This window comes from Orcinus orca, chromosome 13, assembly GCF_937001465.1.
Source record: "Orcinus orca chromosome 13, mOrcOrc1.1, whole genome shotgun sequence".
NCBI lineage: Eukaryota > Metazoa > Chordata > Mammalia > Artiodactyla > Delphinidae > Orcinus > Orcinus orca.
In genome coordinates, this window is record NC_064571.1 from 8,913,068 (window position 1) to 8,931,505 (window position 18,438).

Consider the following 18,438-nt stretch of genomic DNA (forward strand, 5'->3'; position numbering starts at 1 on the left):
CCATCGCCAAAGTCAATCTTAGACGTTTTCGTCACCCCAGAAGAAACCCAGCATCCCTGAGCTCTCACCCCACCTTACCTCCTCTCTCCCAGCCCTAAGCAACTAGGAATCTGCTTTGTGTCTCTATGACTTGCCTATTCTGGACACTTCGTATAAATGGAACCCACAACATGTGCTCCTATGAGTCTGGCTTCTTTGCTTGCTGTGGTGTTTTTGAGGTCCATCCACGTCATAGCGCGTCTCAGTACTTCATTCCTTTTCATGGCCAACAATATCCATGATATGGACATAGCACATTTTGTTGATCCACTCAATGACTGATGGGCATTTCAGTTGTTTCCACTTTTTGGCTGTTGTGAATGATGCTGCTGTGGACATCCGTGTGCAAGATGTTGTGTGGACAAATGTTTTCATTTCTCTCGTGTACATACCTAGGGATGCTTTTGTTGGGTCATGTGGTACCTCTGTGTTTAATCATTTGAGGAACTTCCAGGCTCTTTTCCAAAGCCCTTTTCTGTGTATTATCAGTAAGCAAAGGGAATATTTTATTGCTCTTTGACTTCTGCAGAATTTTGAAATTTTACTCCTGACCAACTTTGCAGTTTGTCTGTTAAAATGCTTCCATGGGGGCTTCCCTGGTGGCGCAGTGGTTGAGAGTCCACCTGCCGATGCAGGGGACACGGGTTCGTGCCCCGGTCCGGGAAGATCCCACATGCCGCGGAGCGGCTGGGACCGTGAGCCATGGCCGCTGAGCCTGTGCATCCGGAGCCTGTGCTCTGCAACGGGAGAGGCCACAACAGTGAGAGGCCCGTGTACTGCAAAATAATAATAAAAATAAATAAATAAATAAATAAAATGCTTCCATGAAAAAGCTGGAGGTGTCATCAGCATGCTTAGACCTTCGCCCCACATATGTCTCATCCTCTGTGAGCACTGCTGGGAGGATCCAGGTCTTAGTCCCCAGTTTTCTCAGGAATGGAGACATTTTCCACTAGATGCATTGTTACTTATGGACCAAACAGCTTTTCAGATATTCTGGCTATAAGAGCAATTTTTTTTTTTTTTTTGCTGGTGTTTACCCGTCATCTCACATATTAAACCACTGAGAGTTCAGATAGAAGATTGCTCACAGTTTTTGTTTGCCTGAGCTGACGTCTGGGCTGTCCACTGTGATCATGCTGATGTCATGGCCATATTGGCAGTAAAATGATGTCTGAATCAAGAACATGGGAAAGACCTGGGACTTTCAGTATCATCCTTTCTGATACACATCAAGAATTGTCAGCATTTTTAGAGGCCTCTACTCCCAGCCTCCACCTTGCACAGAGCTCAAAGGCACGTAATAATGTGCTGCCAAAGGCACGTAAATTGTGATCCCCTAAAATTCATATGTTGAAGTCCTAACCCCCAGCACCTCACAATGTGACTGTATTTGGAGATAAGGTCTTTAAAGAGGTCATTAAGGTTAAATGAGGTCATTGAGAGTGGGCCCTAATCCAATATGACTGGGGTCCTTAGAAGAAGAGGAGCTTAGGACACAGGCATACAGAGGAGAAACCATGTGGATGACACAGGGAGGAGAGAGCCATGTGCAAGCCAAGGAGACGGGTTCAGAAGAAACCAACCCTGCAGACACCTTGATCTTTGACATCTAGCCTCACAGAATTGTGAAATAAATGTCTGTTGTTTGAGCCGCCCAGTCTGTGCTACTTGTTACAGCAGCCCAAGCTGACTAATACATGCACCTTGATGCTCCTTCACCCTGACACCCTGCCTGCTCTCTTGTCCTACAGGCCCGATGGACAACTGCTCTCCTATTTCCCAGACCGTATCCTCTGCTTGGCTCATCCTGAAGCCTCCATTCTGGCTCCCTTTCCACTAGGCCCCACCCTCGTCCTTCTTGTTTCCCCAGGGCCAAAGGGGCCTCCTAGGTAGAAGGCACACCATGGCCCAAGTATCACCCCACAGCAGGAGGAAAATATGCCACCGGGGGGCTCCTATCAAGACTTGAACCCCCGCTGCTCCCACTTCTCCTTTACAAGGGGAAGTTCAGTGATTTCTTAGCACTTGCCAGGGTCCCCATTGAGGGCAGAACTGGGAAGGCCAACAGTGGACACCGTATATACAGAGATGGCTTAGATTATCCCAGAAGCATTTTCATTTCATTTAACAGAATTTGTATGTTGTGTTTTCCTCCAGATGATTTCTAATGTGGAAATAATTTTATATGTTGAAAAGTCTCAATATTTGCTAAGTGGAAGCTGGTGTTATTTGTTAAGTTAGGTTTATGGAGGTATAACTTACATCCAGTAAAATTTACCCTTTCTAGATGTGCAGGTCCATGAGCTTTGACAATCGTATGTAGTTTTTGAGGAACCACCACCACAGTCACGATAGAGAATATTTTCATCACCTTCTAAAGATGCCTCATGTGTGAACCTTTGCCCAGCAATGGCTTCTGAGCAGAGGAGGTTACACGATTGAGTTGATGCTTAGGAAGGTTGAATCAGAAGCAATTTTCAAGAAGGACTGGGAGGAAGAGTGATTATTTTTTAAGGCAGAAAAACTAGAAAAAAAATCCCACTGGCAAGTGGGAGGATGGGCAATCCTGGGCAACACCTCCTGAAGGCCCAAAGGAGGGCAGGATGTCAGAACCAGGACAGGATGATTTTTAGTGCCATCCTTATCTCACTGGTCCCCTAAAGGCTTCTGATGCTGCCCTCCAGTGCTTAGATAGGCACAAATTTAGAACATTTTATTATTTAAACAATTTTGCAAAAAATTACAGCCATAACTCCTTCACTTAATATGGTTATTTCATATTTCTGTAATTTTTTTCTTTTTTTTTAAGTTTTTTTTAAAATTTATTTTTAGCTGCATTGGGTCTTCATTGCTGCATGCTGGCTTTCTCTAGTTGCAGCGAGTGGGGGCTACTCTTCTTTGCGGTGTGCAGGCTTCTCATTGCAGTGGCTTCTCTTGTTGCAGAGCACGGGCTCTAGGCTTACGGGCTTCAGTAGTTGTGGCACGTGGGCTCAGTATTTGTGGCTCGCGGGCTCTAGAGCGCAGGCTCAGTAGTTGTGGCGCATGGGCTTGGTCACTCTGTGGCATGTGCGATCTTCCCAGACCAGGGCTCAAACCCGTGTCCCCTGCATTGGCAGGGGGATTCTTAACCACTGCGCCACCGGGGAAGTTCTGTTTTTTTTCTTTTTAATTCATGATTTCTACCAAATTGTGTTGACCTCTACTTACTTGACATTATTTTGCATACACTTTTCCCCCATGTATAATTTATATATTTATTTATCTTTTATTGTGGTAAAATATACATAAGACTTACCATTGTAACCATTTTAAAGTGTATAATCCAGTGGCATTTGGTACATTCACGGTGTTGTGCAAGTGTTAGCGCTGTCTAGTTCTAGAGCATTTTCATGATCCAGAGAGGAAAGCTTACGCGTTAAGTAGTCACTCCTCATTCCTCCTCCCCTCCCCCCCACCTCCCACAGCACCTGGCAACCACTAGTCTACTTTCTGTCTCTGTGGATTTGCTTACTCTGGGCATTTCATATATAGAGAATCATATGTATGATGCTTTTGTGTCTGTCTTCTTTCACTTAGCATAACGTTTTTGAGGTTTATCCATTGTTATAGCGTGTATCAGTGCTTCATTCCTTGTTGTGGCTCAATAATATTCCATTGTGTGGATATACCACATTTTATCCGTTCAGTAGTTGATAGGCATTTGCATTATTTCCACCTTTCGGCTATGTGAAGAGTGCTACTGGGAACATTCACGTGCAAGGATTTGTCTGAGAACCTGTTTTCACTTCTTTTGGGTATATACTTAGGAGTGGAATTCCTGCGTCATTTGGTAATTCATATGGTAATTCTATCGTTAACTAACTGAGGAACTGCCAACCTGTCTTCCACAGTGGCTGTACCATTTTTTACATTCACAACAGCAATGTATGAGGGTTCCAATTTCTCCAGTCCTCACCAACACTAGTTATTTTTTGTTTTTGTTTTTGGTGATAGACATCCTGGTGGGTGTGAAGTAGCATTTCATTGTGTTTTTGATGCACACTTCCCTAATAAAGTGACTGTCAGCATTGAGCATCTTCTCATGTGCTGGTTGGCCCTCTGTGTATCCTCTTTTGAAAATGCCTATTCAAGTCTTGCTTATTTTTTCATTGGATTTTTTACCTTTTTGTTGCTAAGTTGTAAGAGTTCTTTATATATTCTGGATCCTAGACCCTAATCAAATAAATGGTTTGCAAATATTTTGTCACATTCTGTAGGTTGTCCTTTTATTTTCTTGACAATATCCTTTGAAGTGTAAAATTTTAAATTTTGATGAAATCCTATTTATGTAGTTTTTCTTTTGTTGCCTATGCTGTTGATGTCTTATCTTAAGAAACCATTGCCAAATCTGAAGCCATGAAGACTTACCCCTATGTTTTCCTCTGAGTCATATGGTTTTAGTGCTTCTGTTTAGGTTGTTCATCTATTTTGAATTAATTATTGTGTACAGTGTCCGGTGAGACAAGGGTCCAGTGTCATTCTTTTGAATGTGGATGTCCAGTTGCCTAGCACCATTTGTTGAAAAGACTCTTCTTTCTCCATTGAATGTTCTTGGCATCTTTATTGAAAATCAGTTGACCATAGATGTATGTGTTTATTTCTGGAACTCAGTTTTACTCCTTTGGTGTATATATATATACGTATAGTTAAAGAGTTTGTTTTACTTCTGTGTATTTGTGAAATTTCTTCTGTCATTTATTTCTAGTTTCTATTGTGAGAGGGAAAGATACTTTATATGAATTCAGTATTTTAAAATGTATTGAGACTTGTTTTCTGGCCTAACGGATAATTTATCCTGAAGAAATTCTACGTGTATTTGCAAAGAATGCACATTGTGCTGTTGCAGGGTGAAGGGTTCTGTGTCCGTCTGGTTATGTTTAGTTGGTTTATAGTGTTGCTCAAGTCCTCTGTTTTCGTTTGATCTTCCATATAATTTCATTGTTGAAAGTAGGATATTGAAGCCTTCAGTGATTATTTTATAATTATTTCTCCCTTCGGCTCTGTCATTTTGCATCACATAGTTTGGAGCTCTGTTTTTAGGTGCATATATGTTTATAATTGTTATATGTTATTGATGACTGACCCTTATATCCATGGATAATGGCTTGCTTTGTCTCCTAGCAATTTTTGACTTAACATCTATTTTTTCTGATGCTAATATAGCCACCCCAGGTCTCTTTGGGTTTCTATTTACATGGAGTATCTTTTCCGTCCTTTCACTTTCAATCTATTTGTATCATTAGATGTAAAGTGAATCTCTTGTAGATAGCATATAGTTGGATCATGTTTTTTTAGTCCATTTTGCCAGTATCTGCCTTTTGATTTGAGAATTTACTCCATTTATGTTTAAACTAATTACTGATAAGGAAGAATTTCTGCCACTTTACTGTTTGTTTCTTATACATCTTACGTCTTTTTTTGTTTCTCAGTTCATCCATTACTGACTTCTTTTGTGTTTAACTGATTTTCTTTGTAGTGTGTGATTTTGATTCCCTCCTTATTTCCTTTTCTATATATTTTGAAGTTATTTTGTTAGTAGTGACACTGGAGATTATAATTTATATCTTAAGTTTATTACAGACCTGTTTGAATTAGTACCAACCTAGCTTCAATAGTATACAAAAACTCTGCTCCTATACAACTCCATCCCTCCTCTTTATGTTTTTATTGGCACAAATTATATCTTTAAACATTGTGTGTTTCTTAACATATGTGTATGACATTTCTTTTTTCTTTTTTAAGTGTTTTTCTTTTTTTACAATTGTATTAAGATATAATTGACATATACCATTTTATAAGTCTAAAGTGTACAGCATAACGATTTGACTTATGTACATCATGAAATGATTACTACGATAGGTTTGTATAATATTGTTTTATGCAATATTTCATACAGGTTTAAAAACTGTTGATGTCTTTACACTTGCCCATCATGTCCTTGAAATGAGAGGTCAGATCAAGCCTCCTTCACCTCAGCAACTTGATCTTTGTGGTACGTGTGCTGAGTCCTTGGGGTGGAGCTGGAGGGGGAGTTCCTTCCTGGGCACCCAGGGGCCCAGGACCTCCTCTAGAGCACTTAGCTCTCTTCTGGAGGCTCGCCTCACCTGACAGGTGCTTCCTTCCAGGATAAAACGCCCAGTGGTGTGCAGATGGCCAGGCCCGAGAAGGCTGTGCTAGCCAGTCCTTGGAGAGAAGGTGGGTGTCGCTCCCCTGTGCAGGTAGAGCCTTTCTGACGTTTGGGGCCACGAGGGAGTGGGAAACGCACAGTTGAGGGACTCCCCTTGCATGCTGCCCACAGCAATCCCAAGCCACCCCTCTCCTCAGCCAGTGTGGTGCTGTGGCTGGGATGGTGGCAGGCAGGTGGGGACACTGCAGGGCTCTGTCCCGTCCACAGGGGTTCAGGCAGCCGCCGCCAGGCCCATCCTCTTGCCCGACCTGAAGAGCAGCTGCCTCGACCACCCCCTGCACCAGGGGCTCCTGCACCCCACACGGCGCCTTTGCAGCCCCTCCTCTGCTCCAGCTCCCAAGTCGCCGAAGAAGCCCAAGATGCAGGCCGATGGTGACATGTTCCCCAGCGACTGGAGCCCACCGCCCGTGGAGTTCCTGAAGCCAAGGGCCCCGCTGACTGACAGCGGGGCCCCAGCCCAGAGGCAGGCAGGCACGGCGGGGCCTCGGGGCCTGAGAAGACTGGCCCACCAGCTGCCCAAGGAGTCAAAGCAGGAGTCCCAGGACCCAGACCCCGTGGGGGGTCTGGCCTCACTGGAGGAGCCGTTCTGGAGCATGGCAGGCACCAGCCCAAAGGCTGCAGCGCCATGGGTGGACGCCCACACCTCGGTAAGCCAGGAACTGCCCCTTGGCCTCCTCTCCTTGCCGCCCTTCTTCATCCACCTCTCCTTAGTCACCCCCAAGCCACCCCTTTTTGGCCATCCTCCTCAGCCACGCCCCAACTGCCCTCCTTCGGCCACCTCGCCTTGACTGTCCCTCCTTGGTCACACACACCCCGCCACCTCTCCCCAGCCCCTGGGCCCTCGTGCCTGGGAGCTTGGGCCCCCAAGGCTGGGCTGCACCTCTCCCTTTATTTCTGCTCCTAACTCCTGCTAATAAAAATGCCTGGGGTGGTACCGTATTTGATGCCGCCCCTGTGTGGGTCCCATCAAGGCTTTTGCAGCTGTGGTTGGGCTCATGGGTCTGGGCGAGGTCAGGCACAAAGCCTCAGGCTAACTGTGGTCCAGCGACCTGGGATTCCGAAGTGGAAACTTCAGTGATGAACTTTAAGCCGGGAATAAACTGTGGTTGCTGGGAAGATTGTGGGGACATTTGAGTGCCCATAGATCCAGGAAATTTATTCTAAGAATAGGATTTATTTGTAATAGCTCAAGATTGCCAATAACCAAAATGCCAATCACTAGGGAACTAATAAATTATGTTCTAATCATAAATCAGAGTACCATGGAACTGGTTTTTTTTAAAACAAACAAACAAACAAACAAAAAAACTATCCCTTTAGTATTGATATGGAATGACCCTGAAGACATATTGTTAACTGAAAATCAGCAAAGTGCAGAATAGGGGGTGTAGCGTGCTACCACCTGTGTTGAAGGAGAGAGTCTATGATGTTTTACTGTTTGCTTGTCTGTGTGTACAGTATCTCAGCACAGCCAGCAGTAAACACCTGTGGTCACCTATGGGGAGGGACCTGGGCGGCTGGGGATGGAGGTGAGTGATTGAATGTATTGCCTGTTCAGAAAAGTAAACAAAATAAGTAACGGGCTTCATGGAGCTTCAGTTTTATTCTTTTTCCCTGTCTCTGTCTTCCTCTTTCTTGCCCATTCCCATGTGGCTTCTCCAGATTGCCTCTGGGGACTCCGAGTGCTACGTCAACAGCTTGGATTACTTACTGCAGGAGAAGAGGTGAGTGGGGAGGGTCCATCATGGGGGTCTTCATTTCTGTGGGGTTGGCAGTAATTTCATGGGTTTGTCCTCAGAGACTCAGAGCAAATTCCTCTCAGGATAAAGCAGCCTACCCCCGCCATCAGCATGCCTCCTGAGTGCCCTGTGTGCCCTGGTGAATAACGAGTGTGCAGAACAGTAGCGGCTCAAAGGGCAGCACCTCTGAGGCAGGGAGCCCCAGACCCTCACCACGCACAGAGCCCTCGTTCCGGTTCTGTCCCCACCTCGGCGCTATTTTGCCCAGTTCATGCTGGTTTAGGGCTTGCTCAGCTCCCACCGAGCGAAGCGGAAGAAGCACACTGCTTTGATACCGAGGCGCACAGCCTGACGATCGACTCCACGGTGACGGAGGTGGAGTGGGAGGGGCGGGGGGTAAGGTGCCAGCTTTTCCTGCGCCCTGCCCCGCGCCGCCACCCGAACACGCTTTGGTCGTTATTCCGTAGCGCTTGGTCTAGTTCACCTGCCCTCCCCCTGGGATTATGGTGAGCATGTCTCACGTGGAAGTTGGTTTCTAAAGGCAAAAGTCACATCCCATCAGAACTGGAAATCCCTTAGGGAGGCGGAGGTGGGGATGGAAACCAACCCCGGTGCTCTTTCTTTACTGGAAAGCAAGTGCTATGGTTGGCTTGCCCTGAGGGCCCATTTGGTGGTGAAGACACTAGAATCCTGCTCCTCCATTGGCCGCGAGGACTGGGGCGGCTGGGACGCAGTGGACTTCACCCCTGGGCTTGCGCTTTGATGCACGGGAGCACGTTGCCCGCAGGCTTATTCTTCTGGTGTTCTCATCCCTTCTCCGGTGTTGTTTTTGCTCAGTGTGTGCACACTCACTTTGCGGAAGTTAAGAGGCGGTGCTGTTGTCTGATGCTTGGGTTCTTGTCGGAGTGACATCTCACTGGTCTCTGTTTTTCCCAATTCCCAGCCCATGTTCTTGCCCGCAAGAGGGGGTTAAATACACGTGTGGGATGAATGATTGTTTTCTCTCCTGTGTCTACTCCTGACCCCACCCCAGAGTCATCTTTCTCCTCTGGGCTCTTAATAGCCCATGACTTTTGTTGTTTAACTCCTTTACCTGAGTATATTTTTTCCTAACCAGAGGGTAAGTTAGGGAAGGGGCCGTGTCTGTACGTTTGCACGGTATCCAGCTGTAAATATATTAGATACTCAGAAGTGTCAGCAGGAAAGTGAACACGCGCGGGGAACTACCCGCTCCTCAGTGCCTTGCATGGGAAGGTTCCTGCTCTGCCCTGCGCCCTGTGCCAGGCACTGGATATACGGATATGATGGTGAGCCCTACTCACCTGGAATTGAATGCAATGGTTCTAGTATTTCCTGTACTGTAAAGCTGCTATGGGGAGGCCTGGAATAGTGGCATCTAACTTAGCCTGGGAATCAGGACAGGCTCCCCAGGGGGGATCCTTGGCCTTGGACCTTGGAGGACAAGAGTTGGGAGGGCAGCAGGAGTGACCACACATGTAAAGGCAGGAAGGACAGACCGTGCCTCTCCTGGCTGGCTAGGACTGGAATTCTCGGTGGCAGAGTGTGGGGAGTGGACAGAGCAGGAGATGCAGCCGAGATGTGAACGGGACCCTCGTGAGCACAGGTCGAGTCATGGGCAAAGTTTAAGCAGGTCCTGATGCGTTTTGCCATGTGTTTAAGAGAGTGCGCTCAGGCTGCGTTATGGAGAATGGATGGGAAGCATGAGGGGGGAACAGGGTGAATGGTGATGAGACGGGGCCTCGGGGAGCTCCCGTGGGACCTGCTGCCCTGGGTGGCTGGGGCCTGTGTAGGGAAGAGGAATTGAGAATTAGGTGCACGATGTCGGGAGGACCGGCAACATTTGGCTGGAAATCATCCATCTAGTGGCTGGCTCAAAGGATCTGAACCCAACACAGGCTGGGCTGGAGGCGAAGCCTTTGAGAACCGAGGACCAGTGGGCAAAGCCAGGGTGAGCACCCTGGACAGCTGGAGGGAGCAAGGACGCAGAAGGCCAGGCGGGGACTGGTGCCCCCTTTTGGGGTTTGCGTGTGCTCAGGGCAGGAGGTGAGGGAGCCGGGCTCCGGCAAGATGATGGTCGGCACACAGGGCCTCTGGTGGGGCCGATTGAAAAGGGAAGTGAGGGCTTCCCTGGTGGCGCAGTGATTGAGAGTCCGCCTGCCGGTGCAGGGGACACGGGTTCGTGCCCCGGTCCGGGAAGATCCCACATGCCGCGGAGCGGCTGGGCCCGTGAGCCATGGCAGCTGAGCCTGTGCGTCCGGAGCCTGTGCTCCGCAACGGGAGAGGCCACAGCAGTGAGAGGCCCGCATACCGCAAAAAAAAAAGAAAAGGGAAGTGAGGCGCTCAGGCCTGGAGGGAGAAAATGAACTCAGGGGCGGGGCAGGGCAGGTGCAGTAGGGAAGGAGCAGGCCCTGGGGGGCTGCCACTTGGGGCTGGAGAGGCAGGCCCGGGGGAGCCATGGGCACAGGGCTGGACGCGGGAGGAGCAGAAGGGCTAGGCCCTGCCCCTGGTGTGTTAAAGAGCGAGCAGATGCCAGAGCAAAGTACACAAATAAAGGTGCGTTTGACGTTGTGTAGCGTAAATTGTCTTCTTTCAGGCAGCACAGCTGATGCAGTGCAGTCCCTCCCCCGCCCCAGGAATCTAAGTCTGAGAGCTGTGTGCAGGGAGACAGGGCTCCCAGCTCCCTGGTCCCCGTGCCTAGGCCTTGCTGTGCCCTGGGAGGCCCCTGCAGCCCAGTGACGGGCCGGATGAGCAGGCACTGCACTGACCCTATTTTCACCTCTCACCTTCCGGCAGGCAACAGGCCCTGGAGCAAGAGCGAGAGAAGCTGCTTCTGCAGGACTGTCTTGACCTCAACTCCTCGGATCCTGATAACGTGCCGCTCACACCAGAGCACAGGTGCGGGGAGTGGGCACAGGTGGGAGGGGAGGCGTGTGCCCACTCAGGGCCAAGTCCCCGCACCCGCCTCTCCAGGCAGAGGGTTTAAGTGCTCACCTGCCCTTGGTTCTGGACGGTTTCAACCGCGGTTTGTGTGCTGTTGATGAGTTCTCAAGCTGCATCTTTCTCTTAATCCCACATCTGTTCATTGATTCGAGAAGCATTTATTCACCTACTGTGTGTCAGGGTCTAGTGTGGGCCTTTGAAGACACAGAGGTATAAAATACGGCCTGCTCTTCCCCAGTTGTCTGCCCAAACGTGTGGAACCAGGTCTCAAACTACAGTCTGAATGAACATTGACTTTACACGGGAAAATACAGCCACGTGACATTTTCTGTCTTCCCCTGTGTGGGGAAGGAAGGCGGCTTCTGTCAGAGCTGTCGTCTGGGCCGGAGTCTGCTGGCCCATTGGCTGGAGGGAGGGCTGGAGTCATCTGTACCATGGAGTCTGGGAGATACCTGAGGACCACAGTTGAATTCATCTTCAGGGTACCCTGTTATCCATTCATCCATTTGTCCGTCCGTCTGTCCATCCGTCTGTCCACCCATCCGTTAAACATCTGTTACGTGCCAACTTTGTGCTAGGCTCTGTGCAGACTCTGGGGGTACAGCAGGAAGAGAACCAGACAGAGGTCTCTGCCCCCGTGTTGCCCGCAGTCAGGGCGGGGAGACCACCAATGCACACGGTGAATGAAGGAAGTTGTGTGACAGGTGCTCATGAGAAAGGAGAGAGTGGGGAGGGGGTGTCAGCAGTGCCGGGAGGACTGGAAGTTTCGGAGGAGGGGTCAGGGAAGGCCTCTGTGAGTGGCTGACTTTTCAGCAGAGCCCTGAAGATGGTGAGAGGCGGCCCTGGGAGGGCCTTGCGGCGGCAGCAGGCAGGAGAGAGGAGGTTAGGGAGGCTGCAGGAAGCTGGCTGCCGCTCATCTGAACTGGGTGGGGGGTAGACTCGGGGGGCGGGGCGCAGGGGAGGTGGGGGCGGAGGGCGCCACGGTAGTAATCCCGGAGACAGGGCCGGGTGCTGAGGAGGAGGCAAACTCTGGGTACGTCTTCAGGGTAGAACCGACGGGGTTTGCTGACGAGCTGGATGGAGGCTCTGGGAGAAAGAGAGGAATCAGAGGGACCCCGGGGATTCTGGCCTGAGCAGCCAGAAGGTCGGAGTTGTCTTTATTTAATGGAGGAGGGCTGAGTGACGCACGCTGGGGGGTGGCAGGCACGGGCACAAGAGTTCACTTGGGGGACCCCCGGGGTGAGACCAAGACAAGGACCCCCTTGTCTAGAGAGGCCAGCTTGGGAATCACCATGTATAGGTGACATTTAGAGCTGCAAAACCAGATGAGATCAGCCGGGAGCCGGCACAGAGAGAAGAGCAGGGGGGGCACAACGTAGAGGTCACGGTGACGTTGACAGGAGCAGCCCTGGGGGGGCGCCTGGGGCGAGCCTGCCTGGAGTAGGTTCAGAGGAGAATGAGAGGAGACGGCAAAAGAGGAGACTGGGCAGCAGCAGAGGGGGAAAGTGGAGCCGGGACAGATCTGTCTGTCTGTCTGCCTTCCTTTCCTTTCTCCCTTCCCTCCCTCAGGCCCCATGTGCCCCCATGTGACTGAGGCCAGGCTGGTCCACACACCCTGGATTGCCTGCCTGTCCGGGCCTTGCTTTCTCTATGCGTCCGGGTGACGTTATTCAGGTCCCAGCCGTGATGGTCTGGTTTGGGTGCTCACGCTGAGTCAGCATTCTGCATCCACTCACCGAGGGGCGTGAGCGATGACACACAGACACCTGGGGGCCCCCACTCTCAGGACCCCCAAATGATTCTCACCATCACTGATGCCCAGAGAGGAGCCCAAGCAGCACCTTGGCTGCCCGTGTGCTTTTTGTCTCAAGTCTTTCTGCTAATTGTCTTTGGACTTGATCGGGGATCAGCAGACTTTCTGTGAATAGTAAACATTTCAGGCTTTGAGGACCATACAGCCTGTCGGCGGCTACGTGGCTGTGCTGCCGTGGCGGGAAAGCACCCGTCAACCATGTCGGCCATCGTAACCGGCGAGCCTGCCTGTGTCGCACTGAGACCTCGTTTACAGAAACAGGCGGGCGAGAGGAGGCCACAGCCTGTGTGCAATTGCTGGCCCCTGGCCCGGATTAGGGGACGCCTGTCTCCTAACTGGTCCCTGTTTCCACACACTGCCCAGGGGCAGGCAAAGGGTGCCTCGTGGTCTCACGATGGCTCCCTGTAGAGCATGAGGACTGAATGGAATCTGCGGGTTTGGGCCGAAGGCCTTGGTGGCATCATGAGTGATGAAGCAGTTTTCTATGTCGGGAGCCATGGATTTGCTTTCCAGGTTCCCCACTCCCTGGATGGATAGCCTTGGAAGTAAACATTTTGAGACATCTCTGTAGCCAGAATCATCTTTCTATCTGTTTGCCTTTCTCCTGAGTGCATCCAGGATTCTGGAAGTCATGGCCTGGATGTTTTGAAAATTCCCCACAGAAAGGGAGTTATCTGGGCATACGGTGTGCCAGGCTATGAAATTGCTGATAATTTTCTGGGCACGTGACACTTTCAAGTAGTACTTTGAGAAAGCCTTTTTTGACAGCAGCCACGGAGGTGGTTGTTTTGATGTGGGATCATTTTGATGGGACAGTTCAGTTCTCTGCTTCAAAGAAAATTACTGATGTACAAAGCCAGCAGCCTCTTCCATCCCTGAATGGGGCCGGGGGTGGGATGGGGGGTGCCAAGCAGGGGTGTGGGTCTGGAAGGGGTGAGGCCGAGGCTGGGGGCTGGCGACCATCTGGCGGGCAGGCCGCCTGTGACTGGGAGTCACGTGACCGCCACAATTACGCATCATAGAAAGGCCCCCAGTCATCCTGAGCAGATCATCTGCTCCCGCTCCAAGGATTGCTTGCGTCTTGAATAGACAGTGTCCTATATTCTCTGTTCTTAAAGTTAAAAGACCTTATGTGTGTGCTGGGGCAGGGGAGGGGAGGATATTTATACCACAGCATCATCTTTTATCCTCAGTTCTGGGCTGCACAGGAAATCCTCAATTAGATGCGAGAGAGTCATCTCAGAGTTCTTAATAATGCACATGCATTATATTTAATATCACAAAAGTCCCTTTGAACGATGGTTTGGGGGACAGGAGCTGAGAACTTTTTACAGATGAGCCTAGTTCTTACAAACTTCTAATAATTAGTACCTTTCTTCAAATTATAAAAACAACATAGGGAACTGTAGATAGCCAGAAACTCAAAGAGCAAAGAAATTAACAGAACAGAAAATTGTTTCACTGTTTGTGGGGTGGTTTGCCAAGGCTACTTCCAAAGGCTGCGGGATAAGAATCTCCCCAATTTTCCGACGTCATTCCCATTCATTGTGCCATTTCATCCTTAGGATGACCCTCCTTACCTTAGGTCACTTGGCCAGAGCGTGACAGGTTTCCTCTGGCCAGCTGGTGGACCACCAGCTCTGCACCTCCACTTCCAGTGCTGGCCACTCGGTCCCAAATCCTCACGGGAGTCCCTGGCAGTGTCCCCTCCAAGTTCACTGCCTCAGGGCCTGGCTGAGAACCTGGGTATGGGCCTTCCTCTGGTGAGAGGAGGGGGTGGCTCGTTTTATTTTGTTATTTTTATTGTTAAGTGTATGTTATGTTACCGCAAAATCAAGCCGAACACAGTTGCTTATAATAAACGGGAAATGTCTCTTCTTCCTTCCCCTCCCCCATACCGTTCCCTAGGGACGACCCCAGACCTTGGTTGGGCGCATCAGTTGTGTGGGGGGGTGTTGCCTGTGTCTAAGAACGTGCGTGTGCATGTCTGTGTGTTGACCTGCGCGCGCGCACACGCACCTCCTATTCTGCAACTTGCTATTTTCACCCACTGCGTGCTGTGCTCAGGGGATCATTCCATCCTGCGTGGTGCAGAGATCTGCCTCATTCTTAGGAATCCTCTTCACCGCCTCCCTTAGATGCGTGCCCATAGAGTCGGAATGTATCTCCCTGTTTCTTCCCTGTCCGTGCGGGCCACGTGCCCATAGAGTCGGAATGTATCTCCCTGTTTCTTCCCTGTCCGTGCGGCCCATCCCTGATCCACTGAATGAGACTCCCAGGGCAGCGTGGGCCGGGGTGTCTGCATTTAGCAGGCTCCCTGGAGAGTCCTTCTGCTCAGAGGAGCTTGAGGACGCTGCTCAGAGGGAGAGTCCAAGCAGTCCACGCGGGGGAGAGTCCTCCCCTCGAGGCACCGTGTAGCAGCTCTGAGGCTGGTCCCCTTGCTGGAGGGCATTGCCGTGATCCCGTTACGCTTTTCCTGTCCGTGCAAGGGCAACCCACGCCTGGCACTCGCAGTCGTGGGCACTCAGTGAAAGTTTGAACGCAGCCCATGGGTGGGGCAGGATCTGGGACCAGGATTCTGGCTCCTGGACCAAGGCCCTGAGGGAGGGGTTGGGGTCTGACCGAGAGTGGGAGGGGGAAGGGCTCCTCAGTCTGTATCTCTCGGGCTCCCCCTCCGTCAGCAGGTGGCGCCGTGTCCCTGGGCTGGTCCCAACCAGGCGGGGGCTGCAGGGCGGGGGCAGCCATCTGGTTCCCCCTGGCCTCCCTCCAGGCTGCAGACCAGGTGTGCCTGCTGACGCCCGGCTCTCCTGCCTCTTGCTTTGCCAGGAAGCTGGTGGAGAGGTTCTCCGTGTCACTGCAGGTCATCCCAGCAGTACATCCAGGCGAGACTGTGTTTCTACCCCGGCATCACCCTCTGCCCTGCATCCTGGACTGTTCACACCTGAAGCCACAGAGCCGCCTGGAAGAGCTGTTCCTCAGGTAAACATTGGCGCGGCATTACCAGGCCCCTCCCTCAGGGAACCCAGTGGTAAGGACCACCCCACATGAGGCAATCCAAAGCTGTGTTTTGCCAATTTGGATATGTCAGCGTTTAGGGAAACAGATGAAATAGCACACGTCAACTTATAATATTTCATTTACCAATTTAGATGTACACACTTTAAAAAATCTTACATTACAGCAGATATTAGGCATCTGTTCTGTAATTGTGTTGCCTCTCCCTCCCCCATGCCCCAGTTTCATGGAACGGCTCTGGTCACACCCATCATACATGCCTTTCGGGTTATGTCTCCATCAACACTGGAGCCACTTTCCCGGCCATCCAGCAGTTCTCCAGAGCCTGTCATGGCCACTTCCTCCTCCTCCTTGGGTCTGTGTGTGATGCTGACCCTGAAAAGTTTGTCCCCAGCCCCAGGTACGCTCTGTATAACGTTAGGACAGCCACCCTGGTCCTCCTCTCGTTAGAAGGTGTTCATGGTCATTATCACATAACCCCTGACTATGTTGATTTTTTAGGGGATTTTTGAAAACTTTACCACAATACCACGCAACGCTTGCAACTGTGAGTTCACATGTCTAAGAATAAGAGAGAGAGAAAGCGCACAGGATGCAGTGCAGCGGCCCTCCAGGGGGCTGGTGCCCTGCTGGGCCTTGGCGGGCCGAGGGGATGGAGGAGAGGCCACCAGCCCCCACCAACCCCTGCCCCAGCCTGTAAGGCACGTGGAGGTTGGGGCCACATTAGCACTTGAATGCAGGAATCTTGTTCTCTTTTCCGGCTAGTCCATCTTATTTTATAATAGAAAGATAACAATGTTTTGATGTGTTTCCTTTAAAACTCTTTATCATGGGAAGTTTCAAACATACATAAAAGTAGAGTGTACCTCCATGTACCCGTCGCTCAACGTCAGTTACCAACTCAAAGCCAATCTTGGTTCATCTCTACCCCTGCCCACTAACGTTGTCCCCTCAGGATTATTTTTAAGCAAATCCCAGACACATACAATTTAATTTGGTAAGCACTTCAGTCTGTGTCTCTAAAAGACTCTGTCTTTAGACAAAACTTCAGTATATTATTACACCTAAAAAATATCAGAATTTCTTAATAGCATTAATATCAGTCAGCATTCAGATTTCCTTGGTTGTCTTTTAAGTGTTTTTTAATATGTTGTTGAAATCAGAATCCAAACAAGGCCCAAATGTTGCAATTAGACAAAGAAATGTTAATGGTGAAACTGTATCCCGTGGCATTGATGCCCCAACATATTTAACCATTTTCCTCATTTTTCTCAACATGCAGGTTGTTTCCAACTTTTCCCCCCACTGTAAACAATGTGGTAGAGAGTATCCTTATACAGAAATATTTTGTCTGCAGTTCTGGAGTAGATCCCTGCATATGACGTGAGGTGATTGGGTCTGAGGGTATGCATATTGGTAAAAGTTCCCATTGCCAAATTGAAAATATTTCTGATAAAGAGATGATGAAAAGGCGGGAAAAAGGAATGAAGAGAAAGAAGTAAGATAGTGGAGCTGGAGGAAGGAGAGGGACAGAGCGTGGCTGGGCAGGGGAGGAGATAAGAGGGGAAAGGCAGGCGGCTTCCTGAGCTGCTTCTCCTCGGGCTCTGTGCCAACAGCAGGTTTTCTGTCCCAGGCTGGATGGCCGGCAGGAAGTGTTTGACAGATGAGATGGCCCGTGGTGCGGTGGCCTGGGATCCGAGCGGCCGTGCCAAATGGGGCCAGGTGGCCAGCCAGCTTCCCTGGAGCGGGGAATCCAGACCCTGCGCCCTCAGGTTTGCTCACGAAGCAGGGCAGAGATGGGGCTGCAGGGCCTGGCTCGCGGGGCTTCCTGGAGGAATGCCCGCGCCCTGCCCGCGGCCAGGTCAGGGGGCGCCTGCCATGCACCGGGGAAGGGCCACTTCCTGAAGGTCACCCTTTAGCCTGGGGGGGGGGGGTCATCCTTTATTTCCTGTTTGTGCCAAGGACTTCAAGCCCAGACACAAGCGTGAGGGTTACTTGCTAGCCGTTCAATAATTATCCCGTTGTGCGCAGCCGGAAGCACGAAGATGGAGGAAGAAGGAAATGTTACTTGATCGCTCAGAGAACAGTATGGTTCAGTTTCTCACCGGAGAAAAAGTGAACACTTTGTGAGATGGCAGGTGACTTTTCTTCTCCTCATTAGACTCCTCTGTATTTTCCACACTTTCTGTGATAAACACGTATCGTTTTTATCATTAGAGGTTTGGGGGGGAAAGTGAAGGAGATTTAAAGAAATCACTTCTTGAAGTAGATTTGCTTCTTCTTGCTGTTCGGTGAAGAGGGATATTGTCTTTCTTTCCACTGCACAAAGTGGGAAATCTTGGCACAGGTTAAGCCAGCAGTTTGTCTCAGATTGCGGAGCGAGGGCGGGCGCCGGGCCTGGTGCTCCCGGCTCGGACCTACACAGGTTTACATGCAAGAAATCTCCTCCCAGAACCCACAGCTGTGGGGCTGGAGGTGGCCCGGGCCATCCTCTCTCGTTTGTCACCCGGCTGGACGTGTGACCTCAGGTCGGTTCCCTGGGACCAAAGTCACATGCTATGACAGACGCTGGTACCAGGGGCTGAACTTTTTCCTCCGCCTCTAATCCCCCCCCCCAGCCCCGAGTGGAAAAGCTGTAGGAC

At 50.3% G+C, this 18,438-nt stretch overlaps 1 protein-coding gene across 1 annotated transcript in view; it reads left to right on the forward strand.

Moving 5' to 3' along the window:
- Positions 1-15,736: 15,736 nt before the first annotated feature.
- Positions 15,737-18,438, forward strand: part of FAM178B (family with sequence similarity 178 member B) — a 72,564-nt gene continuing 69,862 nt past the window's right edge. Inside the window, exon 1 of the mRNA XM_049696264.1 lies at positions 15,737-15,760. The gene's annotated coding sequence lies outside the window, so the exon portion shown is untranslated. The remainder of the gene's footprint in view (positions 15,761-18,438) is intronic.